We start from the raw sequence: 21,052 nt of genomic DNA on the forward strand, positions 1-21,052 counted from the left end.
TCTATCTATCTATCTATCTATCTATCTATCTATCTATCTATCTATCTATTTCTCCATGCTTTGCTATCGACCAAATTATTGCAATGCTCAACGTTTAATAGCGGCAGTGTTCCTTCGCGCTGTTAATGAATAAAAACAAAATTTAAAGGCGGCAAACATTGCGGTTCGCGCCGTTTCGGATATAACTTGTCCCATCGAGCAAGCGAGATCTGTACCACTCAACCCTGAAGGTTCGAGGAAAACCAGCCTTAGCTCACAGAACGCCAGCTGTGCCCGTGGCAAGAAAACGGAAAAGAAAACCGTGTGATTTCTTCGACGCAACTGGCTTCCTTAATTGGAAAGCTTAGTAAACGAAGCCACAACCATCTGTCGTTACAAATATGAAACATCAGCGGCAGCTGTCTCGAGGGTGTTTCCCGGAAAGGAAACTTTGCTCTCGGCTCGGAACACAGAATTATGCACATTGGCACTGCCTCGAGTCAGAGCTCCGGCGTCGCATGGCTGAGCCGCGCGCGAGGACTTTCGGAACTTGGAAAGCGCAAGCAAACTTTCTCATTACGCCAGGCGTCAAGAGAAAATTCCTTTGGAACGTCAAGGACCCGATGCCGCTGCGAGTCCGCAGCTTTGCAGGGAAGGCTTACAGCATCCATGCAGAGTAGAGAGCATGAGGTTTGAGGACTCTGGAAGCAAGAAAAGCCGCGGGAATTCACCAGGACTGAGACCGATTGAGTAGCCTGCTTCAGGAGGAGCGGCGAAAGGGAGAAACGATTAAATGGTTGGTAGACATGTGCTCTGGAAGTGTATAGAAACGCTCCGTCCGACTCTACCTCGGGACAAGTGTGAGAAGACCCCACGAATCCCGCTACTCCAACACCAGCGATGGGCGAAGACGAAAAGTGTCAATGAGAAAATTGTAGAGCGACACAAACTCCCGATACAGCTTTCCATTGCTGAGCATGCACGACATAAAGGTGTTTTTACAAGCGTCAAAGAAGCCTGCGAATACACGCAAAGTGCCTCGAGCGGCGAGTCGCGAGGCAATATTGGGTGTATTCGCGGGCTTCTTTCACGCCTAGGAAAAACGCTTTTATGTAGCCCGTGGGTCCAATGCCCCGGCCCTTCAAAACAGTGACGGGTTTTGGATTTATTGTTCAAATACCTGTCAGACATTGGTCTAATAGATAAGCTTTAACGCTTGCACACTTCATATACAAAAGCCTAAGTTTACCCGCCATGTCACCTGTAAATATTAATATCAGGTCCACTCGGACATTTCATATTTATTTTTAGTCTCTTTCTTTCCCACTCTCCTCTGGAATCTTCTAATCCCATTCCCCATCCCTATACAGAGTAGCATGCCAGCGGTTATATACGCGCCGGCAAAATTCTGTTTTTCTAATAAAGAGCCCTCTGTCTCTCTCTGTAGCCCGTGTTGAGCAACAGAAAGCTGTATCGGGCGTTTTTCACGTCGCTCCGCAATTTTCTCATTGACACTTTTCGTCTAATTATAACATTGGAGAAGTTCATCCATTAATAAAGGCAAACTAGGTAATTAAACGAAATGCAAAAAAAAAATATGAGTACCTCCACGCGAGGGCAAACAGCATTGCCTTGATTCTGTTCAGCTACCTAGCATTAGCACATCTTTTAATCTCGGTGCATGACAGTTCGAGCACCCGGTATAACGGGTGCATGAGAGCGCATGAGCGCGCGCCAGTTCCCTTTACGACAAAGACGCAGGAACGAAATCGGTACATTTACAGCATTTGATTAGCCGCTGCATGAAAGCTTCGCTTCACATAGATTTCATAATGTACGGTAGATCGACATTATTATTATTATTATTATTATTATTATTATTATTATTATTATTATTATTATTATTATTATTATTATTATTATTATTATTATTATCGTGATTTTGTAGTCGTCCTCCTCCAGTGAAGACTTCCTTTTGTTTTCATCGCGCTAAAGCGCGAGTAGAACCACAATTTTGCAAGAACTAGTTACATCGCTATTCGCTGTTCGCCTAGTTGGTTTATGGTTGTCTTGTGTAAAAGACACGAACATACATTCAGAAACGACCAGAGAGTACACAGCGCTACTCGCACCTATGCTCATTCACAGAAGAAAAGTATACTTCCTTTTTTTTTTAGGATGTGAGAATGCCCAAGCGAATTTGCAGTGAAATCCGACCAGACGGTATCGCTAATGAAATTGTCAAAATGCGCGCTTACTATAACACGAAAACGAAGAATTAATGTTCGTTACTGCGCATAGGCCAGTATATACGCTTTCGCTGAATACTCTTGGTTGTGAGTGACGCTCTTGCCCGCCCTGTAGTTTCTACGTATGATTTCGCGTCTTTCAGACCATAACACTGATTGATTGATTGATTGATTATTTGATTGATTGATTGATTGATTGATTGATTGATTGATTGATTGATTGATTGATTGATTGATTGATTGATTGATTGATTGATTGATTGATTGATTGATTGATTTCCACGTGCCTCAAAGGGGCTACAGCAGACGCCGCTTTGGAGGGCTCCGAGTTATGTTTCAGTACCTGCGTTTGTATAACGTGTAAAGAAATCTCAATACTGAGACGTCAACGTGGCCACTTGAGCTAAAATTTGATTCCGACCACAGCGGGCGCAGTCCGATGAAGGTGGAATGCAAAAGCGCGCGAGTACCGTTGCATCGGGCGCATGTTAAAGAACCCCATGTATAGTGGCACGGATGGATGGAAGGTGGGAGCGTCCCCTTTGAAACGGGGTGCGGGCAGTTGCCACCATGCTCAGCTTTTTATTTTTGTTTGACTCTGTTGTAAGCTATTAAAATTCGCCATTTTCTTTGAATACTCATTCCTACACTTTTAACCTCGTGTCACCTCTCTGCTTTTGAGCCACCAATGTTCCAATCGCTTTTTGCTAATTTCCATCGCATATTTATTTACATGACTATTGTTATCTCTAAACCCTAGGGCCTCAGGAAGCGTGACTGTGCCCGCATCGACATCGGGATGGATACCATCATATTTTAGCATGAGGCGTTCTATTGTTTCTACACATTTACCACACACAGTACAGTGTCTTCTTCTTCGTTAAATTTCTTTTTATAGCTCCGCGTTCTAAAACATCCTGATCTAGCTTCAAAGAGTAGGGCACTGCCTCTTCAGTTATCATAAAACGCTTCCTTCCTGATCTGCTGTTTCCAGTATCGATATAGTTCCACACTACGCTTCTTCTCCATTGAATTTATCCAATTTTTACCTTCCGCATTTTTAACCTGTCGTTTAATGCTCTGTCTTTATTCGTCCTCGTGTCTGGCATACTTACTGGTTAGCTTCCTAGTTCTTTTCCGCCATTGTGAGTCAACGCTCTTTCTGTATAGGTATTTAAACACCTTAGCTGCCCACCTGTTATCGTCCAATTTCCTCAGGCGTTTTTTGTATAGGATGTTACTCTGAGCTTCCCGTGCTTCGAACCCATGCCCAGCCCATATCCCCTGTACTGCCTCGTTTGTGGTTTTCCCGCGGGCACCTAGGGCTCATCTTCCAACAGCTCTCTGATTTACTTCTAGTCTCGACTGAACTTCTGCCCTTAAGCACAGGACCGCATTCCCGAATGTGCTCGGTTCCCGTGTATGAAGTGATCTTGTTACGTGAAAATTTCGTTGAAGTAAACGAAAAGCACTTCGAACCCTTCTGCAGCTGTCCTTATACGAACACACTTTACAGCGAAAATAATGATGAAGCTACTCAATTTTCTTACTCGGCACAGACACTTTCGAGGGACGCCGTGTAGAACACAGTGTACAAGTGTAGTGCACTGTAGTCATAGCGAGAGGCTCCGGGCTGATTTTGAATTTCTGGGGTTTTTTGACGTGCACCCAAATCACGGGGCATGAACGGTTTTACATTCCGTCTGCACAGGAATGTGTTTACTGCGGCCGGTATTCGAACCTGCGACCTCGCGCTCAACAGCAGAACGCTATTTCCGCTGACGCACCGAGGCTGGTAAAAACCAAAAATGAAAACAACTGAAGTAGTAAGTTCCTACACTGGCAAAGCCAGTAGCAATTGGATACATATTTAAGCAATAACAGCAAACGCAGACGTGATATCAACATGGTGTTACTAAACATTTTCAGAAAGAAAGCGCCTGCAAGGCTAGAGAAAGTCAAACAACATTGTGAAGCAAATTCGTTCGCTTTACGATATGCGAAGCCGGTCGGGGTAGTAATGCGTGACCGTAGGTTATTGTTATTATTTTCTTCTTTCGTTTGGTTGCCCACACGTGATAGCTTCAGTGTGAAATTAAATATAGTCAGGCCGGCTCGTTTCACGCAGATGCTGCAGTGACTTATTGAATGCGTCGTCTGCAATCCATAATGCATAGCGTTCAGTGTTGGCGACTGTTCGATTTCGCGCCTCTAAGTACACTTTCGTGGACTCTCTTCGTCCCAGCGCACGTCCGACGTAGATGGCGATAATCCGCTCCAGACGCCGGAACGCTGGACTTCAGACACTAAAGAGTCTTAGGTTAGGGGACGCAAGTGGCTTGCGTACCCGACAACTAGGGGCGACGGCAATGCGCATGCGCACACCCAGACATGCCGTGCTCTCAATCATCACTAAAATTATGTAAATTCGGAAAACATGCACAGTACCGTGGCCCCTAGTTCTTGCGTACGCAAGCCGCTTGCGCCCCCTAACCTGAAACTCTCTGCTGAAACATCATCTTTCAGAGGTTGACCTCAAGAGCAAGTGCTGGTTGATGTGAGGGCCGCCCCAGCCCAAAGTCTCCCGAGAGAGACTTCCTCCCCCCGAGTAAGACTGTGGGGAAGGGAGCAGACGACAGGCGAGGGTATGAGGGCCCGCGCGTACCGCCGTAGGATAGATTTTTCGGGCAATGAGAACAGAGCGGTACTTGCATTTCGGCATGGCTTATAAGTGGTGTATGCTCACATTTACGGTGTGCAAACAGCGCATTAAATCGGATGAAAGCAAACACAATTGTGCGTAACGCCTTCACTAAACATACAATTTTATTAAAAGGAATATATATATATATATATATATATATATATATATATATAGGAGGTTTCTTCAAAGTTCAGCACGCAAGACCCGACGTATAACATACGCAGGAAAGAGACGACGATCTTTTTTGGAAGATACTAAACGTTTTCGGCTGGTGGTCCAGCCTTCTGTACTGTACTGTGACGAAGGCTGGTCCACCAGCCGAAAACGTTTAGGAAATAAGTCTCCTAAAACGTTCCTAAAAAGTCGCCTAAAAAGCACGAGAATGGATAGCGTGATAGCCATATTGTCCTTTTATCAAAGTCGTATGTTATTGTGAGCTTTTCCTAACGTATCCGCTCGTATTTCTGCCGTAACATATTGCACGGAAATTAAAACATGCAACACGCAACGTAACATTTGCAGTTGGAAATTAAAACATGCAACAGGTCTTCTGTGCGATCTAGCACGGTTGCACGCATGGTCGAGAATCTTTTTTTTTTCAGACGTGCCTACAACATGAGAAAGTTTAATCGTATACATTTCGAACCAAAAGGGAACCCCCTCCTCTCCGAACCCCCTCCCTACGCAAAATTTCAGCATTTAAACAACTATGCTCCGGGCTCTATAATCAGGAAAATATGGTTTTCATGTTCTTTATTATACTTTTATTTACGTTTCCTTCGCTATAGTCCACTAGAGCGGGCGTGCATTTTTTCCCGTATTTTACGTGTAACAGCCGGTTTATGGTACCTCGGTAAAATTTTTCAGGCGCGTCGTTCTGTGCTTTTGGAGGCAGCAGAAACTGCGCAAAGTGGAAGCTGGTAAAACACACCGTTTCAAAGCGGGTCGTTCCGTTTCCACTAACCATGCCCGCACGTATAGCGACCAAAGAAACACTATAATCTTTACTATACTAACGTTCTAGCCATTCCATGCTCTGGATGGGCCTTTTGATAAGCTTGCCCTGAGGACTGCGTAAACCACCGAGATGGACTAATTAACGAGGATGACGCAGTTGCAGAAGCGGAAGAGAAGAGTGGTGATTCGGTGCTTACAACAACGAACTAAACGCAGATGGAAGGGAAGCGGGGGAGGAAGAGGGTAGCGGCGGGTCGTTAGTCCGCTAACGAGCGAACGACTATCGTGAGAAGCAATTGACGACGAGGGGGTCTGCTGCACTGGTCGTAGTCGAGGTAGCGTGGTTGAACAGGTTCGGGAGGACACGCCACCGGCACGCTGGAGTGCAGACAGTGGTGTTGCAATCGCTTCTTGAAGAATAGAACGAGGGAAGTTCATGGTGGTCGAAGCGATGAATTCGTGATGAGCCCTGTTTCTCGAAGCACAACTGGTGCAGCAAGGCGCCTGCGTAGTTGCAGACGAACTTGGTAGAAGCACGAGAGTGCATGGCGTGATAGCCACGGCTGGTCAGTACACAAGCGACATTTCACGGTAACCAGGCACAAAGTGCGCCCTTAGCCGCCACGCTATATACTGTAGTGATTGCACTGAGGCTGAGGGAAGACAACACAATGTGTGTGCATTCCGCGAGTACCGAGACTACTTGAACTGAGAATTCGCGTTTGATCTCGTTCTGCCATTCTCTCTGAACAGCAATCGTGCTGCATATACGGAAGTCATCAGCGTAATGGAATAGAGGATGGAGTCAGAATCTGAGCCAGTTGGTTGGGCAACGTAGTTGCCGAATACTTAAGGACGTCAAATGGAACGAGGAAAACACACAGATACCACACACACGCACATGTAAACACAAATTCCCTAATTAAGCATGTAAGCAACAATGCTGGAGGCATGGCGTACGTAAAATTCAACCCATCTAGTACGCAATGCACACCAATTAGCCAGCAATATCGGGCTTTGCGCCACTCTCCCGAAACAGGCCCTGAAGATGTGCGGCGTATTGGGTTAATCTTTTGTTTAACACTTATCATGACGGCATTTTCTTAAAAGTCGAGCCCAGTATTAACTACTAATGCAGTTACAACACAGCTAAAGTTCTGGCAGTGACAAGCAAAAAGCTAGTTATTTTTAAACGACATCTGCTCCACAACTTGGACTTCACTCCACAGCTTATTTCTAACAAGCATGTAGTTTAAGATGTTGCGTTTTATGAATTCATATATCTTGTATATAACTCTGCACAACCGATTGTAACCGGGATCAAGTAATTGATGAAAGGCTCACAATCAAACACATATATACGCATATAATAGTTTTCGGTGTAGTTACTCTTTCCCCTCCCCCAGTACAGGGTAGCCAACCGGAGATAATCTCTGGTTAACCTCCCTGTCTTTCCTTTGCCTTTCTTTCTATCTATCTATCTACTGAAAAGAGGGCACTACAAAAACGTTTGACAATATAAAAATGACACACACACGCATATATGGGGGGAGGGAAGGGAAGCGAGTAGGCTATAGACTATCAGCTGTACTTCTGCTGATCTTTTGAAAATGAAAGACGTGACCTATGCACAGCTCAAAATCCGTTGGATTGAAAACCGTTGACTTCGAACAACATCTTGCGACCATGGCCACGCATATCGCAGTTATAAAAGGCCACAAAGGCGCTGCTGCAAAATTTGAAAGGCACCAGATTGAGCAACCGTCTGGGATCTGGACTGAGTGACTGTCAGTATGGATATAGAGCAGAAAACTGTTACAACGACGGTGATTTCCACAGTGGACTTGTCATTGCCTGCCTTCCATTTATCATTTTTCTCCCTCTCTTCCCGCCTATTTAGCGAGATGTCAGGATCCAGAAAAAGAATGAACAGAAAAAAAGCGTCGTTTTCTTTTATAATGAAATTGCCTCAATCACAATCACGAATAATTTTTCCTGGTTCTCTAAGATGCAGAAACTGGAACCACCATTCCCTTAGCCGAGAAGAAGCCGTCGCTCGGGATTGACCACACATTCCGGGCTCCCCCCCCCCTCCCCCCATACCCCTCCCATTAATTTACCCTCAGCTTCCTCCAGGGAAACTGCTGACCAGCTCAGAGCCGCAGGAGCAGCGACGGTTGTTCCAGCGGGCTCGTGGACACGAGCAAAAGGAGGGACCCTGAGTTAAGACGCCCCCCACTGATACAAATCAACGTTTACTTCTCTGTTCCTCTCTATTTCTCACTATTTGGAATGACTGCGACATTCGCGATACCGACGGGTCTTAAAACCATCCCCATTTACACATATTCAAACCTACGGAGCACTTCTGCAGAGCACATTTTCGGTCTGGTTATGCAGCCCCCAATACTTTCCTATAATGGCGTGATTATCATGAAGATGCCTTTTATCATAACATCAGATTGCAGGTCAAGAAAGGGCACTGAAACTGTGTCCCACATTATTTTGTGAAAAAACAAAACAAAAGAAGACGTGAGTCAATAAATTACTGCTGTGAAATATTCTGATCAGGTGGTCACAATAGTTATCACACCACCGTCTATTAGAAGCTTAACACAGAACGTTTGCCTACCTAACAAAACACAGTGTTCAGTTGAAATACTGAAGCTATGAATTTCTTGTAGTGATAGAAACTGCAGTCAGATGATAAATTACACAATCTAATCAATCAACTAGTATATTTGGAAAGGTATACAGATGAGTTCTTCTTTAACGTTCCATTGCGTTTCTTTTGCTTTCCTCCAAGTAGGAGTTCACCGATTAAAAATCAACGTCACCAGTGGCCGCATGACATTGGTGCCATAGTGGTGGAGTTGGGTGCGCAAACAGCGACCCTAGCATTTGCGGGTCGCGATCGAAGTTCCACTTCGCGCACCGTGTGATCGGCTCCGACCGATCTTTCGGAACGCGCGCAAACAGCGCCCCAGAACTGTGCTTACGTGAGGCTTGCATGGAAGGACGTTCATTATTAAAGTGCCCAGGCAGTGACGTACGACAACGAAAAAAAAGAAAAGAAGCGGAGAAAGCAAGTCCGTCGTTTTGTGCCAAGTGCGCGCAAACCTATGTAGTGCCGAGCACGCAGCAATCAAGTCGTTCCCTCAGGCAAGTGCGCTCGGCTCCAACGTTATCGCCGACACTGAAAGCCCCACGGGAGTGGGACCTGCCAGCGCGTCGCTCGACGCGCCCAGACAGTTAACTGGGTCGTCCCTACGAGGCCATCAGCCTTTGGAATCGACGTTTTCGAAAGGTTTCGTCAGTGCTGCTAAACAAACCCTTGGTTCACAGCACCTTTTCAAGAATAGGAAAAAAAATTTCCAAGCGTGAGAGTACTCAGCGAAAGGCGCAAGGAAGGGCGAAAATCCAATGATGCGGGATTGTGAAAGTAAAGCGGCATGTTGTTATCCGCCATAGGCCTGCTCAGGTATGCAGCAGGGGACACTCGTATATAGGTTTAATTCTATTGGCTAATGATAGGAGGCGTGAGGGTATTGTGACATTGCACTGCCTCCAAGATTGGCCACCACGATACAAGGTGCATTAAAGCTCTTGCGAGGACGCATGCTGTGCACTGGTATCAGGTTCAGCATACCGGGACGCCACCATGAATTACACTGCCTCCGGGATTAGTACAATTTACTCGGCAAGGCAGCCATCCACGCAATGTAGGGGAATGAATGAAGGAAAGCCTCTCTCTGAAAGGACGGCTTTGAACACCGCTTACTGACACATATCTTGTATTCTTAAACGTTCCTTCCCCAGACAACTTAACGTGGCTAAAATAAGCGCAACGTAATGCTACCCATTGGGTAAGGTCCCTGCGATCCTAGGAGATTCTACACTTCAAAGGGCACTCGGAAACACCAACATGATATTATTTGTAATCTATCAAATACTGACTGTCTTATGAAACTGTTAATCCATCGATTCTGGCCAGTTTGTTTTCAGTGGTTTAAAAGCCATACTGGTATACTAGGCAATGATTTTAGAGGCCTATGGCGGTCAAATTGGCAGCTACAGTGAATGCTTTATAGGCATGTTGAATTCTATCACGTTCTCACCGTCGGATGCACAAAGTGTTTACTTTGCGATCTCTACTACAACTTATTCTATTTCCTTTACTGCTTCCTTTAGGTTCGCCCACAGGCATACTTGCACTGACGGGATGGAAGAAATCACTCACAGCATCAAGCGTTCATCGGTCCGCTACTTGTGTCAAATTGTTCATCCCCTTTGACATTCCCATCGCTTCCACTGCTGGCCCCCTTCTTCCTTCCTGCCTGCCCTCTATCCACCGAATTGGTCGCGATCGCTCGCGCGACGCAAGAACTAACCCCGATTTCTCCGTCACTCTCCTGGGTATCGCATTTGCTCGGACTCCATCGCAGAAATCCGGTCTCTTCGCGACAACAGACTCCCCAAAAATCTTCGCCACCACCTTTCCGACGCTCTCTCCCTCGTCTCCCTAGCTTTGGTCACTGTGGTGTGGGGGTCCGGTCATGCGGGGATCACTGGCAATCAAGTCGTGCACATGAGCTTGCCCGCGAGATTAAGAGCTGCGTGCCGGCAATTCCCTGGTCTTACCTGCCCGTAGCGGACGAGGCGCAGTTCTATATGGAAACTCTAAAGCAGCATTGCAGATACCTCCGGCATTCATTACAGGCTTTTCCGCCACCACACGCTTTCCTCTCCACTGGCCAAGTGCACGCACTCAGGGCCATCCAATTCAAAACTTTGATCACGCCGGCACGCGTGTACACAATTGTCGTTACTACTACGGCCCCTCATATCCCAACCGCCCCTCTACGTACGCAAATATAAAGCACGTCATTTTCTCTTGTCCCGCAGGCCTACGATCCCCTCACTACCCTAACCCGCCACCTCCGCAATGGCGGGTGTGGTTGATGCCTGCGGCATTCACCGCCATCTCTCTCTCTCTCTCTCTCTCTCTCTCTCAATCTCTCTGTATTGATCGCTTCACGAGAGCACTTTTCAGGACTCGACACACCCTCAACCCATCATTCATCACGTTATCATAGCAAACGTCCTACGCGAAGAACTTCTGCCCTCGTGGACAGAGCATTAGGAAATCAAGCATATAGCGTCTCCATACATTTTCTATCCATTCCTTTTTAATCGAAAGTATGCTACTTGGATTAATTTTACAATGCCTCTTCATAGGCTTACGCCTTCTGTTGCAGCTCGTTAGGAGCAGGCTTTTGTATCGCTTTCCGAGAATTTTATTTCGCACCTAAAAAGTGGAATGATACCTTAAAAAGGGGCAGCTTGGCATTTCCAGGCGTTTCAAATCGTTTCTATTATGCAACGCTGACCACTTGTTTTGCTCGTCTGAAAAACGCCAAAGTTTGCCGCAGGCTAGGCACACACCACTTTCGCCTCGAAGTGGTCTACACGTCCTTCTAGCATGGTCTAAAAAGAAAAAAGACATATCCCGAGTACACGCTCTGTGAAACTGTGAAAGATTCTGTTAAGCACATACCACTTAGTGTAAAATATAAACGTAGAACCTAAAGTATTGACCGAATGTGAGTGCTCAGCGTCTCATTGCTTTAGTTAGACGTCCCGTCACTCTGCAGAAAGTACTTGGTACCTGGTCGGGTCACGTTCTCAAAGCTCTTCGACATTTTCTCGAGGCAACAGGCCTGGTAAATTTGGTTTGCGAGCTTTAGTATATGTGCGTTCCTTATTTTAAATATCATCGTAACATATTTTCGTGCTGTTAGGTTCTTTACTGTTGCCAACTATCAGCGTGAAAGCACAAAACCCCTAGTTTGCACATTGAGCATGAAACACAGGCTAGCATCTACTAGGCGAGGCGAACGGGTCACAGAGAGATAGGAACTTGAATTGATGACGAACCGTGAAAAAATAACACAAGCTCCAGCATGGAGCCAACGTTGCGAAAGTGTCGCTAAGAATGAATATTTTCGCTTTCTTTATTCGCTCTCTTAAAACTCATCCTAACATCTAGTAATCTCTCAAAATAATACGCTTCTGTTTCTAGGCCTACAATGTCTTATTGCTCATTTTCACGCTGTACAATGAAGCTCATTGTGGCTAAAATATTCTACGCGGGTAAGGCTTCGCTGTTTCTTGTGTTAAGTGCGATATATTTCGTCAGCCAATTCGAGACATGAATGAAAGTTACCTAAAACATAAACACAAATTAGAGTAGCAATAAATAACCTGTATAACTTTCTTTCATTATCATCATCATGGTTAGCCTCAGCAGCAGCAGCAGCAGTAGTCTCTTTTTATGTCAACTGCAGGACGAAGGCCTCTTCCAGCGATCTCCAATTACCCATTTCTCGCGCTAGCTGACTCCAACTTGCGCCTGTAAATTTCCTAAACTGCAAACTCTCCTTAATAAGTCGATTTTATTGCTGAGAAACACACATTAATGTTGTGACGTTATAAAATGTCGATGACAAGATGCTTGTAGCTATATCTTATGTAGTGTTCTATCACCTGCTTTTTTTGTTTTTTTGCTAGTGCGAGCCGCCTGCTAGCTTCCCGTTGCTGGGTGACGTAAGCAGAACGTCACCTCCAGAGGCTCGACTTTGCGCTGCAGCCTTCCCGTTTAGCCGAAAATCGTCGTGTCTCAGTTCGGCGGGTAATCGCCTTTTTCCCATGTCCAAAACTTGATATGACTTGAACAGAGGGCTCGCTTCAATTTACCAATCACGGTGAGCCTGCTGAAACTGAAATACGAAAAGTTAATGGACTTTCTCAATTAGCTACTAACTACCGCGTATCTCCTGTAGCCCCGCTGCCGGCATCTGTCGCTGACGACATGTCTCCGAGGGAACCGTCCTTTTATTTCAGAACGGCTATTTGCAAACCTTGGCAGTTGAAGCGATTAGCTATGCAATAAATAACGCGTGACAATTCTTGAAGCTCCGCCATTGTTTTTGCTATAGCGTAAAGGGCGAGAAAGTTTTGGCGGCGGATGGTGATGTAGCGGAGACGACGGGTGTGGCCGTCGCCTGCCATTCATTCTTGAGGCCTGTTCATGCCTTCGGTCTGCCTGCAGCGTCGATCCTTCGTTGGTAGCATGTTTGAGGGCACTACTGTCGCTGCGCGGAAGTGCGTAATCACGTGGTACATTTTTTTTTTTTTCAAATATCGCGCACTTTCTTTGCAGTCCAGGAAAATTAAAGCAACAACAAGTATCACCACGCGAAAAAAAATTGTTTGAATAGGCTCTGTAACTTCTACATTGAAGATTTCACGTTTGAATAAATGCTATACAAGTTGGTCAATTAATTATTGTTAATTAATTACCTATGCTCATAGTAAAAATAATTTTGGTTACTCAAGAGGACAGCGAACAATGCTAATTTGGTTTCATTCTTGTAACTAACGCGTGGATTTGTTAATGTATGGCCCCGCTTTGCCGAAACACCCTCTATAGCTCTTTGAGCTGCACGTGCTTCTGCACGTGAGATTTGGGGCGTGTGAAAGCTTAGATGCTGCGGAGGAGCGGTTGGGCATAATCAGAGTGTATTACAGCACTACGACGCCCCCTGTCCTCTCGTGGCGCTGCAAGAAGAGGCTCCAGCGACAGGAGAGGAGGATGGCGGTCGCCACCTACGCTGGAGCTCGCACCGCTGGAGACAACACACGCATATGGCCAATCGGCTTATATGCAAAGCCACCCATATTAGCGGAACAGATGTGTTGATTTACGACTCTGTTCTCTACCGAATTATGCAACGAAACAGCGAGCGCTGCCTAAATATCCTCACTAGAATTAATATACGCCATCCATCGCGTCTTTCCTTTAATAAAGCGAATAACTTTCTACAAGCTTTCGGCTATTAGCCCACATTGACAATCAGCGTCGATGGCTTCTGCATAATTTTACCTCCACTTTTATCTCCCCTTGCCTTATTATCACTACATTTCAATTCAGAGAACAAATGATTTCGGCAATGTTTTTCTTGGCTTCCTTATCTGTTAACTTTATGTTGCAGTGACTTATATATGTTGTAGGTTGTATTCAGCAGTCGCCATTCGTCTTAGTTGCAAATTGAAAGCCTTTGCAATTAGACAAAGTTTTCTTTCCAACTTCACACACATTTTCCATCGTGTCCTGCTTTACTGGTCTCAACTGTGATTTAGTGGGGTTTAACCCTCCCTTCAGAACCTACCGTGAAAGTTTTCAGGTCTTGACGATTTGGCCGGTGAACTGTCGAGCAACTTTTTAGCTGCTAAATCGCAGTTCACCTTTCAACCTGATTGATTAGTTCAAGTGCGCAAAAAAATTAGTTTAGCGCGCCATCAAAAAAAAAAAAAATGTTTGTTCGCACCTGAATATATCTCATGAAGTAATTCGTCTTCTTAATTAGTAAGGTATCCAGTACGGCAATGATTATTTTTTGTAAATGACATACCGGCAAAATACAGAATTTAGTAATGGCTGCATGTCTGCAATCACAGAGAACAGAATAAAATAGTGCGATACGCAGGTGATAGAGTAAGACAAAACAACTGGAGCACGCTCTGTCATGTGTATTGCTCTATGTTATTATTTTTTTAGTGATACGCTAGCAGGCCTGCACTTCTACACTACTGAAACGTAGACACCGTGAACAAAAGTCAACACGGATTCATGGAAATACCGAAGTTACGGTAACTACACACTAGCAAAACAGATTGCCCTTTGTAAAGCATGGTGACACTTCCCAGGCTACTTGAACATTCTGTACTTGTATGCTTGGTGCCGATAGAACGACTGTGAACAAGCAAAAATACTGCGTGCAACCGTTAAACACGGACGACCTCGTTCGCCAGCAGTAATGTTTAATAATATTTCAACTAGACATATCGACGGAGACCTGACGGTAAAAGCTAAATTCTAATTCTAAAATAGGTATTTTGCTCCTTTTCTGGACGTTGTACACGAAAGTTTTGCTACTGATAAAATGCAAAATTACGTTGACAAACCACATGAATTATTCGCACCAACGTTCTTAGTCTACGCCCAGTAACGTCACTTAAATATGCAAATTTGTTTTCACTGATGCTTATTTAATTGTTTATTGTCCGGCCCTACGGCCCTATGGCAGATGCCTGCTGTAAACGAACAAACTGGGTTCGGAGATTTCTAGTTAAGATGTGTCATGCTTTGTAGTCAGCAAACCACGTACCCTCGACTTCAAAACATTTACGAGTAGAGGATTCGTGTAAAAGAAAAGAAAGACATGCAGATACAACGCAATGTTGGCATCTAAATGACTCGAAGCTTCTTTTTTTAGTTTATAAATCAAGGTGGTACTTATGCTCATGTCTGCGTTTACGGGTATGCGTATGCGCATGCTAACATGCTATCGCTATGCTTGTGCTGTGCGAATGATTATGTATACGCCGTACAACCGTTCACCAGCTATGCTGAAATGCAAACACTAAGTCACGTGGAGGCAAAGCGTGAGACGTCGACGCAATAACGTCACGACGACGACGGTGACTTATGATGCTTGTCCAGGGAAGGGTGGTGATGACAGGTGTCAAGCCCTAGCGTCACAGCGGCATGCACATATGCGTGCTGGGGGACTGGCAAAGCATGCGTAAATGCCCAGCGGTCGAAGAACGGGGTAGACCAAATGCAGAATATAAGGAAATCAGAGGAGCCATATGGTATCATGAGCTACTATATTAGAAGTTCTGTGTACTTTAGGTGTACTTCCGAGTTGACATTATATGCAGAGGTTTTCTGTCGGGATTTATTGTTTGATCTAGCAGAACATATATAGGTACGCTCACTGGCACTACATTAGCCGCCAAAATATTGTGCTATGCTCTGGCGTTGCTCCGTGTTACGCAGCGACAAAGGCTAGGCCTTTGGGTCCCAAAGTGGGAGCGGCCCGCTTCGGGCTAGGAAACTGGCGCGACCTAATGGACCTGAATAAGGTTTTCCCATCCATGCATCCATCCATTCATACAACCGTTCATGTAAGCTGGAGTGTCCCGTGGCGCATGCCCTGAGGAGCAATAAAGACGGAGGTCAAATATAAGAAAATTAAGAACGTCAGAGAAGTAGTTCAACATCATGTGCTATTACTTTAAGAGAATTGCTCACGTTTTAGACACGTTTGCTGGACCCAATAAAAATTCACTCACTCACTCACTCACTCACTCACTCACTCACTCACTTGTTTGTTTTGCGATTTTCGTAAACTGTTCTTTCCTTCTGTGCTGCGTGAGTGCCTACAGCCAAGGGCGCCCAACATGCCCTCGTTCTGTGCAGCATTCGGCTGCGCGAACACAGGCGGGCGAGACGATGTGGTGTTTCACAAATTCCCGAAGGAAAAGAAGCTTGCAGCGCAGTGGGTACATGCGGTGAGGAGAGATAAGTTCGTACCGACGAAATCAACTGCGCTGTGCTCGGACCATTTCCGCGACAGTGACTATCATCGGAGCTTGACAACGATGCGGGCAATCGGTATTCCAATTAAATCGGCGCGACTGAAGCCCGAACAACTTCAAGTACACAGCTTGGCAGAATTCGACGGTTCTTCTTTCCCAACTTTTTCCATACTAGCCAGACAAACTGGCGGTATGCTGCATACCTCAACTGCCTGTAAAAAAATTGCTTTTGCATCACTTTTTTTTCATTGGCCATATCATTTTCACACCTGTGTGTAAACTTCTTGCCTTGTCCAGCCGGTTCGACTCCTTTCTGGGCAAGTGCCACTTCCAGTACTGCCCTGCTGAGGCACACAGTCCTGAATTGTCTTGAACTTGTTACGCACTGCGTGCGCTTCTGTTTTTTCCTAATCTCTTGCACCTCCTGGCAGCACAAGCAGTTCTCTTCATCTTCCATCAATACGCAGCACATGCAGGTGCACCTAGTTTAATGAAAGCGTGATTAGGCCCACATTGATGCACTGGAGAAATACGAACATTTGCAGCCATTAACGTCTGGTAACACAGTTTTAGCGTAGCCGGATAGCCTTACGACAAATGCGAAAACGCGTTGTTGCTAGCGTTGCTATACTCCGTTTCATACATCAGGTGCAACGCTGTGGAGGCTTGAGATACTTCTTGCAGTGGCTGCGTTCGCACTTAGAAAACGTTCGGTGTTTCTTGACCCGATTTTCAGAAGGCTTTCCATATATAAGCTCAGTTCGGAATGAAAAAAAAAAAAAGAATTTACCCATAGAAACCATCCGTGTACTAGCTTATACGACTGCTAACACGTTCTTTTAAAAAAAATTTCTTTTCGGTATTTTTTAATTGCAGCCCGTCGCGGCAGCTTCACGTGCATGCTCGCGCGAGCAAACGCCGCTGGCACGCTGCGAAGCATAGACGGAAACGCGCGCAGTAATAAATTTTGGTGACCGGACTTCGAGCGTAGCTTCCACAGCGATGCACCTGAGGTATCAAATGGAGTGTAGGCTTGCCTAGTGACATTCGACGCTTGGTTCAGTTATCGTGTTTACCACACGGCGGTGCTAAAATTGCCTAATATCTTTATGTCAACACTAGCATGGAGCACGCATACCGATTCTTGATCGAGCCACACTCGCAAAGTCGTCGAACCATAGTATGAATATTGCACATATAATACCTCTGGTCATCTCTGGATGTGTATGATAAGCAACTTCCATGACTACCTCACAGCACTGCATGTGCGCGCTTTGAAACGCGGCACTTATGTTCGCGATCGTGTATCAACGCTGAAAAAACCACGGGACTTTAGACAAGCAGCGGCGAGGTGCTTGACATCGCGGAATTGCACCCGTGTAAATCTAATGAGAAGTTAGTGCTTCGGCATTCTTCCAGCAGCATGTTCCCAGTGACACATTAGCGCATTTTTTCTCCCGTCATTGCAACGTGCAGCTACATGAAAAAAAAAAAAAAACATACGTGCCAGCTAAGATTTCCAGCGCGCGAGAAGGTGCACACATCGCTCTCGCTGTTGGCACACTCAATATCGTCGTTGACTCTGTTGCCGCCATCCTTTTCCGTATCGGCTGTGGGTTCAAACATGTACGGGGACAATACAAGCTATCGGAGACAGCGAGAACGTTCCATCTTGCAACTCAGCTATGAAGCCAGAACAGCAGAACCGCGTGCTACCAGAGAGAAAGGAATGGTGCTACGCTCTGGAACGGAGACATGCGGCGGCGCCGACCGGCGACTACCGCCAACGACGTCACAGCGGCCCCGACCAATCACGGGCAACAGCGGCGTTCGCGCGATGCCCTGAGGCGCTGGTGCGCGTTTTCTTGGAAAAACAGCCGCTTGCGTTTGTTTCCGCCCTTTTTGAACCAGATATTCGTGTTCAGGGGACTCAAAACTGTAGAATGCCGCAGAGAACTCATTTTTTTCGAAAAGTGTTTCAGCTTCCCTTTAAGTTCCCTCTGTCCTCCCTAGATCCCTAGGCCAGGAAAATATGCCTCCCCCCTCCTTGTCCAATCGTAGCGACCAAAGTCGCCGAAGTAACCGCGTTGAGGGCAAGGGTTCACACAATCGCTCCCGCGCCTTTGTTCACTGAGCACACAGAGAGGAGGAGAGCTTCGTAGACAGAGACGGCGTTCGTGTTGTCCACTTCTCTTCTCTTGTGTCCTGTCTGCACATCTCACCCTTTTTTGCATAATGGATTGTAACACTTGACTCAAACTGGCGCGTCTTGCTTCCTGGGATGACCCAGAAGTTAGCTGGAGCGTCTGTCAAACGACAGTGGCGGTTACCGGAGTCCGTGAGGAAACGCCGTAGAATACTCTTTTCCGGGAGTTCCTTGCTTCCCTCGTCCGCGACGGCGACTGCGAACCAATAAACAATACTCGATCCACCAAACGTGTCTCGCCTTGCTGTCGACGCAGGTTTGTCCGAGGGGGACACATTGTTAGTTCACGAAGCAGTTCATCGCAGTGGTGCACGAGAGGCTAGAAAGTCGCTATACCCGCTGGAACAACGTCAGTTAAAAAAATCGCAGATAAAGTGTTTCATTGAAAAGTGTTGGCTGTAGAACATACTTTCCCGTCGGACCATAACACTGCATTGCTGAATTTCAGGCTTAGCGGGGAAGCCACGACAAAATTTAGGTTTTTGTCGAATGCCATGCCAATAATTTTTTGGTCGGCTGTACATCATAATGAGATGTGAAAGGGCCATTGTGAAATCAGGCACCGTATAACCGACTCACTTTTTTACCTTGCGCGTTACCACTGTGATGCAACGCTGAACTTTAGAAACGCGCGCCTCCCCTATTTTCCCCCTGCAATAAGACATGTAGGCTGTCATCGCTTTGCCTCTTGCAGCCTGAGTCGCCAGAAGGCTTTCCGGCTCCCATTACTGTTGTTAGATTAAGAGATTTCGTATACCACTCAAAAGGGCATGTACCATTCAAAATCTTTAGTACTTAACGATTCATTGCAAAATATGAGCCCTGGCTTAAATAAAAGCATGTTACGTGAAAAAAGAATGACAGGTTATAAATTAAGTGCCCTGAGTTCGATATCTTCGCGTCCCATTTGGCAGAAAGGGTAAGAGATACTAAATGTTTGTCTTTCGCTGTAATTTTCTGGGGTATGTATATGTAAATCAATACTAAAGCGAAAAGCTTTCTTTGGCTACCCTGCGCGTTTTCGTTGACGCGGTATCTTGCCTATAATTAGGGAAAAAGCAATGCCGGAGCGCTCTCGAAAACCCTCCTTCTCTCCCGCTACCGCTGCTCTCTCTCTCTCTCTCTCCCTCTGACAGCTGTAGGGGAGGGCTCCGGTGACGAGAGATGAGGGGGCCAACGGGCTTCCACGCCGCCACTCGCGCCGCTGGAGACTTGTATAACAAATCGGCCTATACAGCCCCCTACACCACCACATGTGCTGGCGATCATAGCTGTACTTTACGGAATCACGCAATGAAGCAACAAAATGTACCTAAATGTTCTCACTGCAGCGAATACATGCATTCAAGCGCATCAGTACTTAAAGAAAGCCAATATCTTTCTGGAAGGTTCGCCACTCTCCTTGCCATCTCTTTATCATTTGCGCATATCGTTACGCCGGAGATCGTAACGATATAAAAAACAAGGCATGGTAAGGCTTTTAAGTATTAATTATTAAGTGCTATAAAATGCCCCCGAAACTACGGAGTACGCTGCAAGTACGTTCCGAAGTACGTTGCAGTCGTTCCAATCACTTCAACATAATTACGGTACAGGTGTGCGGATCACTATCACGAATAATGGCGATTAGTTTACCAAAACACTGTTCAACATTATGCTCTAGCTTTTCCGCGAATAGTACTTGAAAACGTAAATGTTTCCCATGCGAGTATGTGGAACATCGCTCCGTGAATTGCACTGCTTTAAGCGGAATGATTGTTCCAGTTAAGTAAGAAGGAAAAAGTTGCCTAAAGATTGCACTTTACTGATGAAATTTTATGTCTAAGGAGGCGCAGGGTGTAGGTTTGATGTCGATTTTATCTTTAGTAAACATTTTGTTTTATCATTGACATGGCAACATGATCATAATTCTTACGCGCGAGATAGTTCGACTGCTTACGGAGACGCCTTCGAAAGCTCTGTAAGAGCTAATGTTACGTAACACCATGATAAATTGGATAAAGAAAGAAAGAATACAATTTCTAGTGGCAAACTAAACATCCTGCGAATAGCGAATCAGAACACGGACAGTCTTTCCTCGGTGCTTCCCTCGTAGAAAAGGCTGCGTATCTCCGCTACTTCGCAAACGGACCAATGGGGCCGGCCGATTGATTGTAAGAAATAAGCTGGAAAAGAATGACTGTGACAAAGTCGTTTCGAAACAGGACGCGCTAAGTACACAACATGGCTCGGACCTTAAGACCAAACGCAAACAGCAGAGCGGCGGCGGCGACCAAACTAGCAATCTAAACTGTTATCGAGACGTTTCCGCAGCATCGCTGTGACGAGCTCTCTAATACTATCGAGAATGGACAGTTGCACACACTTGGGTCTTTCTATATATGACGCAATACCGGGGATTCCAAGAATTGTGAACTCTGCCGTGAAGACAAAGAACTTATAAGAAATTTTGCCGTTTCAAGGTAACAGATTCTGAAGTAAGAAACATTGGCGCTCGAAGAGCTTCCATGA

This window comes from Dermacentor andersoni, chromosome 6 (genome assembly GCF_023375885.2).
Source record: "Dermacentor andersoni chromosome 6, qqDerAnde1_hic_scaffold, whole genome shotgun sequence".
NCBI lineage: Eukaryota > Metazoa > Arthropoda > Arachnida > Ixodida > Ixodidae > Dermacentor > Dermacentor andersoni.